Genomic DNA, 10,261 nt, shown 5'->3' on the forward strand with positions numbered 1-10,261 from the left:
GGAATGCCCTCCCTTCTAATTTCTGTTTGCCTAAATGTTCCTCATGCTTCAAGACCAAGTTCAATATTAAGCATAGACTACTCTCAGATCAGTACAGCCCACACTGGTATTCCCCTTTCCTGAGATTTATCATATGATCAGTACTCTAGAATTTACTTATGCACAGTTTCGTCTCTCCATTAGATGTGAAACTGGCATAGGATGCAAAGATTATGGAAGTGCTTAGCAGACCACCAGACCTGTGTTTGGATTTCGTTTTCTGGCTGTGGGACCTCACATACACGAAGCTAATTGTCTTACCTGAAGTTGAGTTTCTTGGCCTGAAAAGAATATGAGAACCCTCATTTGGCAGGGTCCTTACACAAATTTAATGACGGAGAAACATAGGAAGCTCTTTCTGAGGCCCAGCACGTGGCAGTTCCTAAATGGTTGTGCATTTCCTTTCCTCTCTGAGGCCAGGACTATGACTCATACTTAAAGAACTATCACAAGAGATTAACACTGCCATCATCAAAACATCTAGAAACAGTAAATGCTGGAGAGGGTGTGGAGAAAAGGGAACCCTCCTGCACTGCTGGTGGGAATGTAAATTGATACAGCCACTATGGAGAAAAGTATGGAGGTTCCTTAAAAAACTAAAAATAGAACTACCATGTGACCCAGCAATCCCACTACTGGGCATATACCCTGAGAAAACCATAATTCAAAAAGAGTCATGTACCACAATGTTCACTGCAGCTCTATTTACAAAAGCCAGGACGTGGAAGCAACCTAAGTGCCCATCGACAGATGAATGGATAAAGAAGATGTGGCAAATATATACAGTGGAATATTACTCAGCCATAAAAAGAAATGAAACTGAGTTATTTGTAGTGAGGTGGATGGACCTAGAGCCTGTCATACAGAGTGAAGTAAGTCAGAAAGAGAAAAACAAATACCGTAGGCTAACACATATATATGGAATCTAAAAAAAAAAAAAAAAAAAGGGCATGAAGAACCCAGGGGCAGGACAGGAATAAAGACCCAGACTAGAGAATGGACTTGAGGACATGGGGAGGGGGAAGGGTAAGCTGAGACAAAGTGAGAGAGTGGCATGGACATATATATATACTACCAAATGTAAAATAGATAGCTAGTGGGAAGCAGCCGCATAGCACAGGGAGATCAGCTCTGTGCTTTGTGACCACCTAGAGGGGTGGGACAGGGAGGGTGGGAGGGAGATGCAGAGGGAGGAGATATGGGGATATGCATAGCTGATTCACTTTGTTATAAAGCAGAAACTAACACACCATTGTAAAGCAATTATACTCTAATAAAGCTGTTTAAAAAAAAGAGAGATTAACATTAGTTCATGTGTTTTTAGTTGTGTAACAGGATTTTAAGTTGTACATTTTAACAGAGACTTTGAGATGCAAGAGAAAATATTCCAAGTATCCAGGACCCACTTCAGGACACTAAAATCCCCTCCCTCATCCCAAAGGGAGAGAGTAGAGAGTGAGAGAGGATTTGTGAAGTGGGTTTATGATAAAAAATTTCTCTGAAGTGAAATTAGGGACTCAAAAATATACTTGTACACTCATGTTCATAGCAGTATTATTTACAGTAGTCTAAAGGGGAAAGCAACCCAAGTGCCCATTGAGTAATGAACAGATAAACAAAATTTGATATATACATACAATAGAACATTATTCGGCCTTTTTTTTAAAGGAAATTAGAATTCTAACACATTCTTGAAGGCATTATGCTAAATGAAATAAGCCAATCAAAAAGGGCAAATATTGCATGATTCCACTCATATAAGGTTCCTAGAGTAGCCAAATTTATAGACAAAAAAATAGAATGCTGTCTGGGGTTGGGGGTGGGGATAGGAGGAATGGACAATTAGTGTTTATTGGGTACAGTTTCAGTCTGGGAAGATGTCACCTTTCTGGTGGTATGTGATGATGATGGTTGCACAACAATGTGAATACACTTAATGCCTTTGAACTGTATGCTTAAAATTGGTTAAAATGCTAAATTTTACGTTATGTATTTTTACTGTAATAAACATTTTTAAATGAAAATAAATAGATTAATTAAATAAAGGAATTTTCCTGAAGAAAGCCAGGTGAGGTCCTGACCCTAACCATGTCCCAAGGAGATGAGTCTAATGTGGGTTTCCAGCAGCGGCTGGAACCATGGACTGGAGCCTGGCTGTTGCCTGAGAGCGTCAAGGCAGCCTGTGGCTGCAGAGCAGAGGGCTGACTTTTGAAAGTAACTTCCCCCTTCAGATGCTATAATCTCTGATGAATCCACAAAAAATTTTGCAATATAGCAGTTGGGTCCAGAGAGTGCAAACTATCATATAAGAACTTCTTGGTTTCCCTTCCCCCCCACCCCTTCCCTCCTTCCTGAGCTAGTCCTGGGCAGGCGTGATTTACAATCACAAACAGTGCTGAAGGGCAGGAGGATCTAGGGAAGGAGAAGCTGCCCCTACCCCTTCCTCCACAACCCCAGGGCAGAGAGCTGAGGTCCTACCTGGCAGGTGTGGAGGATAGACCTCTAGAAAGTCTTGCCTTTCAGTGAAGATTGCAGTGTTAATGCATTGAAATGAGCTTCCTAATTTCTGAATCAGGACTGTGTTTTGTGTTAAAGAGATCAAGGTATTGTTCATTCTTAAAAAAGATAAAAATAGCCAAAAGGTGGAAAAAGCCAAAACGTTCAACAAATAAACAAAATGTGGTATATACATCAAGTGCAAAATTTTTTTAATTTATTTTTTTAATTGAAATATAGTTGATGTACAATATTATGTTAGTTTCAGGTGTCCTATGTAGTGATTTGGCATTTGCATACATTATGAAATGATGATCACAATAAGATGGTATTAACCATCTGTCCCCCTACAAAATTATTACAGTATTATCGACCATATTTCTTTTGCTACATATTACATCCATTTGGCTGATTTATTTTATAACTGGCAGTTTGTACCTCTTAATCCCCTTCACCTATTTTGCCCTCCTCCTCCCCACCCCTCTGGCAACCATCCTTTTGTTCTCTGTATCTATGAGTCTATTTTCATTTTGCTTTGTCTTTTGTTTTTGTCTTTAGACTCCACATACAAGTGAGACCATATGGTATTTGTCTTTCTCTGTCTGACTTATTTCACTTAGTATAATGCCCTCTAGATCCATTCATTTTGTGGGAAATGGCAATATTTCATTGTTTTTTAATAGCTGAGTAATTTCCCATTGTAAATATACACTACATCTTCTTTATCCTTTCATCTATGGATGGGTATTTCGGTTGCTTCCATATCTTAGTTATTGTAAATAATGCTGCAATGAGCATGGTGTGCATACATCTTTTCAAATCAATGTTTTTGTTTTCTTCAGGTAAATGTCCAGAGATGAAATTATTGGCTCACACGGCAGTTCTATTTTTAATTTTTTAAGGAACCTCCACACTATCTTCCATAGTGGCTGCACCAATTTACAATCCCACCAACAGAGCACGAGGGTTCCCTTTTCTCCACATCTTTGCCAACACTTATTATTTGTTGTCTTTTTGATGATAGCCACTCTGATAGGTGTGAGGTGATATCTCACTGTGGTTTTAATTTGTGTTTCCCTAATGATTAGTGGTGTTGAACATCTTTTCATGTGTCTGTTGGCCATCTGCATGTCTTCTTAGGAAAAATGTCTATTCAGGTCCTCTGCCCATTTTTGAATTGGGTTGTTTGTTTTTCTGATGTTGAGTTGTATGAGTCCTTTGTACATTTTGGATATTAACCCCTTGTCAGATATATCATTGCAAATATTTCCTCCCATGCAGTAGATGGCCTTTCCATTTTGTTGATTGTTTCCTTAGCTGTGCAAAAGATTTTGTTTCATGTAGTCCCATTTGTTTATGCTTGCTTTTGTTTCTCATGCCTGATAAGACAGATCCAAAAACATATTGCTAAGATCAATGTCAAAGAGTGTACTGCCTATGTATTTTTCTAGGAGGTTTATGGTTTCAGGTCTTACCTATAAGTCTCTAATTCATTTTAAGTTTATTTTCGTACATAATGTATACAGAGAAAGTAATCCAGTTTGATCCTTTTTCATTTAGCTGTTCAGTTTTCCCAACACCATTTATTGAGGAAGTTGTCTTTTCCCCATTGTATATTATTACCTCCTTTGTAATAGATTAATTGACCATATACCCTTGGGTTTATTTCTGGGCTCTCTGTTCTGTTCTTTGATGTATGTGTCTGTTTTTGTGCCAGCACCATACTGTTTTGATTACTGTGACTTTGTAGTATAGTTTGAAATCAAGGAGCATAACACCTCCAGCATTGCTCTTCTTTATCAAGATTACTTTGTTTCTTTTCTTTTTAATTAATTAATTAATTTTATTTATTTATTTTTAGCTGCATTGGGTTTTTGTTGCTGTGCATGGGCTTTCTCTAGTTGTGGCGAGCAGGCGCTACTCTTCAATGCTGTGCACGAGCTTCTCGTTGCGGTGGCTTCTCTTGTTGCAGAGCATGGGCTCTAGGTGTGTGGGCCTCAGTAGCTGTGGCTCGTGGGCTCTAGAGCATAGGCTCAGTAGCTGTGGCACATGGGCTTAGCTGCTCCGTGGCATGTGGGATCTTCCCAGACCAGGGCTCGAACCCATGTCCCTTGCATTGGTAGGCAGATTCTTAACCACTGCCACCAGGGAAGTCCTCAATATTACTTTGTTTATTTGAAATCTTTGGTGTTTCCATACAAATTTTAGAATTATTTGTTCTAGTTTTGCGAAAAATACCATTCGTATTTTGATAGGGATTGCTTGAATCCATAGACTGCCTTGGGTAGGATGGTCGTTTAAACAATATTAATTGCTCCAGTCCATGAGCACAGTATATCTTTCCATTTGTTTGTGTCATATTTAATTTCTTTCATCAGTGTCATAGTTTTCCAAATACAGGTCTTTACATCCTTAGCTAGATTTATTCCTAAATATTTTATTCTTTTTGATGCAATGGTAAATGGTATTGTTGTCTTAATTTCTCTTTTCATTGTTAGCATATAGAAATGCAACAGATTTCTGTATATTAATTTTGTATCCTGCAACTTAATGAACTAGGAGTCCTGGTTGTCTCCTGCCTCTCCAGGAGGCTCTCCAAGATCAACAAGTGGGTCTGAACCAGGCCCCTTTTAAACTATTACCTCCATGCTGGGACACAGTGTGAGATTATGCGTGTGTCCTTTAAAAGTGGAGTCTCTGTTTCCTACAGCCCTCTGTCTCTCCTGAACATAAGCCAGATGTTCTGGGGGCTCATCTTCCCAATGTAGGACCCCTGGGCTGAGGAGCCCCTTATGGAGTGTGGACCCCTCACTCCTTAGTGAGGGCCTCTACGATTGTGATGTTCCTTCCATTGTCAGTCGATGACCTGGGGGTGTGGGTACTGACCATACTACATCTTCACTCCTCTTACCAGTCTCACTGTGGCTCCTTCTTTATGTCTTTAGTTACGGGAAATATTTTCTGCCAGTCTTAAGATAATTCTTATTGATAGTTGCTCTGTAAGTAGTTGTAATTTTGGTGTGTCTGTGGAAGGTGAGTTCAGGGTTTTCCTACTCTGCCATCTTGGCCACCATCTTGTATTCATCTAGTGGAATATCATTCAGCCTTAAAAGTGAATGAAATTTAGACAAATGCTACAAAATGGACAAGGCTTGAAGACATTATGCTAATCAAAGTAAGCAAGTCACAGAAGGACAAATATTTTACATTTTCAATTATATGAGCTATTATCTAGAACAGGCAAATTTCAAAAGACAGAAAGTAGATCAGAGGTTACCATGGGCTGAGGGTAGGAGGAATGGTCAATTAGTTTTTAATGGGTACAGAGTTTGAGTTTGGGAAGATATAAAAGTTCTGGAGGTAGATGGTGATGATGGTTACAAACAGTGTGAGTAGTTAATGCCACTGAACTGTACGTTTAAAAATAGTTAAAATGGTAAATTTAATGTTTATTTTATGATTATGTATATTTTGCCACAATAGACAAAATACAGGGGGAAAAAGGAATGGAAAAGTTATGGGGCCTGCCCAAATTTTCACCTAGTGGTAAGAGGACTGCCCACCCTGAACAGGTTTACAGGGGCAGTGAGGGACACAAATGAAGTTGCATTTGTTTTTACACCACCTGAATCCTACTGGTTCAGTAGGACTGTGCAAGTGACACAAGTAATGGAAAATCCAACTCAAACTGACTTAAACTAGAAAGCAGATTTATAGGCTTAAGTAACTGCTGTGGATCAGTATTTCTCAAATGTTAAAGAGCATCAGAATCTCTTACAGGACTTGTTAAAACACAGATTGCTGGATTCCACCCTGTAGTTTCTGATTTAGTAGGTCTGGGATGGGAGCTGAGAAGTTGCATTTCTAACCCATTGCCAGGTGGTGATGAGGCTGCGTCAGTTACCACTGATGTAGGGCTCATATGTCATCTATGTCTCTGGGGCTCTGGCTCAGGCTCTCTACTAGTCTCTTTCTTCTAACCTCCATCTTTCAACTTATCTTCCGGAGGGTTTTGCTAAAATGTCTAGCCCAGTTCCAGGTCTCATGTCTACATACGACGTGGTCCAGAGCAGGAAAAATGCCCAGATTCCAGGCACAAGCCTCATTGGATCTCTTTAGATCTGATACCCCCACAACCAGTTACTCTACTCAAGGTATAGAATAAGTGAATAGGCTTCTACTTGAAGCTGGGCAGAGAGGAAGTATAAAGGGGGAAATTGATGATGGGGAGGCAGTCAGTAGACATCCACAGCCCCAGGAGAAGTGACTTGAGGTGAGCAGAGGTTAGACCACACGTGCCCTGCTAAGGGGTTCAGAACTGAAATTGAAATCAGTGAGCAGCCACTGAATGATCTAATCAGAGGACTGATAAGATGAATTTCAGGAAGTTCACTCCAGAAAAAGTTTGGAAGATGGACTGGGAAGGAGCAACCCGGAAGTTAAGAAGAGAAGCAGCTCAAGGTGGTTCCCAGCTACCTCCTACTTGCACCTGCCCTTTAGAAGCATCAAACTATCCTGGGTGTTCCACATCCGCACTACCCTGCTCTGCTCTTTCTTTCTTTCCTTTTTTGTGTACGTCTCACTTTCTAACATTCTGCATACTTATTTTTTATGTTTATTATTTCTCGTTTGTCTGTCCTGCTAGAATATTAGCTCCATAAAGAGAAGGGACTTTGTCTGTTGGGTTCTATGCTTCAACCCAGTGCCTGGCACATAAGAGAGGCTCAATAAATATTTGTCAAGTAAATGAATTTCATAGAACGCACCATATTCACCCCTGTGCCTTTGCCTAAGCTGATCCTTTTTCCTGGGTTCTCTTCTCCCATCCCACCTCTCAGACTTCTCAGATTTAACCAAGGCTTCACATTCCTGACATTTTCCTTGATTCCCAACCATGAGCTACCAGTATCTGCTCTCTGTGTTACCTTGGCATCCACTTGTCACAGTACATTGTAACTGCTGCATCCTCTCCTGCGTTTCCATAAACTGCCATCTCCTAGGGGGCAGGACAGGGTGGTATTGGTCTCCACACTGCAAACATATTGCACAATGCCTGATGTGTTAGAGCATCCATATAAAGCTGTTGAATTACTGAGCTGATGAACAGTTACATAGATGAGTAAATTTTGCTCAATCAGTATTTGTTAAGTGAAAAAATGAAAAGCAATACACAAATGTCTCTGATAGTTGGCTTCCTATGTAGCCATCCTCATCCTTGGTAACAGCAAATATAAAAGATGTTACAGCTTTACTGAGTTCTGCTTGTCCTATGTGTTGTGCTCACAGTCACTTTCTCTCTTGACCCATTAATGGCAAAGCATTTCTCTAGAACTGTCATTTGAGAGTCTCTGAGCTCTTCTTAGCAGCCAAGATGGATTTGATGAAGGATGAAACCAAATCAGTTCTCTTTGTGGCTGCAGGACTGCCGCTTCCACGAAGACAGGTGAGAACCAGGTCCATGTTCACAAGGACAAGCCTGCTAAGCAGCCTCAGCAGGGCCATCCATGCTGGAGTTGCCCGCAGCATGAAGACCAAGCATAGTGCTTTCGTTTCCTCACCCAGCTGTGTTCTCCACGTATCCCGAGGGCTTTGTTGCTTTCTTCAGGCTATACCTAGACAGACCATCTGCAAGGCCAAGTGCCCTGGATCCGTCTTTCTCTCAGGAGATTTTCTTTTCTCATGAAATTACAGATATTTTACAGCTGGAAGGAATTTTCAACACCAGGTCAACCATAATTTGTCACAGTTATAGATTAAAACACTGAGTTGGGGGTTTTATGATGGCAACAAAGCATATTATCAATGTTTCTTATTACAAAGAAACTCTGATTTGTGGCCTGAATTTTACCCCAGAATTCTAACAACAAATGTCCAAATGGATCACTAAAAAAGGGCTGATCCTTGATGGGTGATACCGTTCTCACCAGACACCAAAGCAGCTGGTGCCTTCAAAGTCCTCCTCAAAGCCATTCTATCTCAAGAAGCCTTCCCCAATCATTCCAGCCCACAGGGACCCTCCTGTCCCTGAGCAGCAGAGCGTTCAGTTGAAACCAATTTATAACATCGTAATATCTTGTATTTCAGCATTCTCTGCTTCATGAGCATGCCTTCTCCTTTGTCTCCTGAATTGAATTCTGGGCTCTTTGAGAATAGAAACCATATTAATATTTATTATAATACTCACAGTGTACAACACAGCTCTTGACAAGGATAACTGCTCAATAAATACGTATAGATTGATAATCACTGGGAGAGCAAATCGTCATGCAATGCCACAACCTGTTGTGATGAGGCAGCCCCTACCCTCTTTGCACAAGGACAACATTTTAATAAATGATGGTTCATTCAATACTGAAATTGATCTGTATTCAATATCAAAAATGATCTGAGACCTCTGAACAACTTACTCTACTGCTTTATTTGGATTTTGATTTATTTTATCCCCTAAATAGTCAGACAATATTTTTTGCTTTATTAAAGATGATAACACTTCACTCTTTAAATTAGCAAGCATTTATTGAATGCCTCCGATTTGCAAAACATGGTTTCAGGTAATTTGGGGATACAATCAGTAATGCAAAGTAAACTCTGCCCTCAAAAAATTTAATCTACCAGAAGAGACAGATACATACATAAGGCAAACACATACATAAATCAATATAATAAAAGGCAGAGTAAGATAAACTTGTTGAAAAAAGTTGACCCAAAATACACTGGAAACAGAAGAATCATGAGAATATAGAATTTAGGATTAAAAGGTCTTTAAAAGTCATCTAATCTAATTCTCCAAAGGCTACTTGAATCTCTCTACAACATAATCAAATAACCATCTGTTTACCCTAAGTGTGAACAGTTCGAGTGATAGATCTCATTATCTCCCAGACTCATAGTTTTTTTGTTTGTTTGTTTGTTTGTTTAGACTCATAGTTTTAAGCCTAATAATTTTTTTCTCCTGTCAGTGGATACATGTGAGATCAAGTGTCTGGTTATTGGGGTGGTCACTTGGGTGCAATCCACTGTCCTGTCCTATATCGCACTGGGCACCCCATCAGTAATATGTCATATGTTTCTATTCAGGTAAATTTCTATACATGTGTGCAGTTCTATACATGTACTATTACAACAGGCATAAAAAACAGAAATTAAAAAATGATGAGATAAAGATGATGTATTGACTACATTGAAATGGATCTTACACTTTGTTTTGTTAATGTTATTCACCTCCTTTGCTCTCATTATAATTATACCATTATTAATAATGTTCTGAATGCTCACTTTTTAAATGTGTTGACAATCATGATGGCTTCATATTATCATAGGCTAATATCTTGAGGCATAATACTTCCTTACAGCTCTTTATATTGTTAATGGTTGTGGACGTAAATCCATATTTCAAATAGCCTTTTTGATAATTTTAACTGTGTTTGACCAACTTGTCGCCAGATTCGATTTTGTTTTTACCTCAATGTGGCTGACAAAGAGCTTGTTCTCAGAGTTGGAGAAGCACCAGCGCTGCCATTTCTTTGGTGTTCCCTTGAGCTCATACCAGTTGTTTGCAGGAATCATTTTAAGCCACTTATCCATTTCGCTGGGACTACTTTAGTCACATCAAGATAATATCCTCAGTGGGTCCACCTAACTTGCTGCACACCCCAATAACTGAAAGCCAACCAAGGAGTGAGGCTGCCTTTCTCAACACACCGTGTTACAGAACCGCTGCTCTTTC

The sequence above is a fragment of the Lipotes vexillifer genome, unplaced genomic scaffold (assembly GCF_000442215.2).
Source record: "Lipotes vexillifer unplaced genomic scaffold, Lipotes_vexillifer_v1.1 scaffold1038, whole genome shotgun sequence".
Lineage (NCBI taxonomy): Eukaryota > Metazoa > Chordata > Mammalia > Artiodactyla > Lipotidae > Lipotes > Lipotes vexillifer.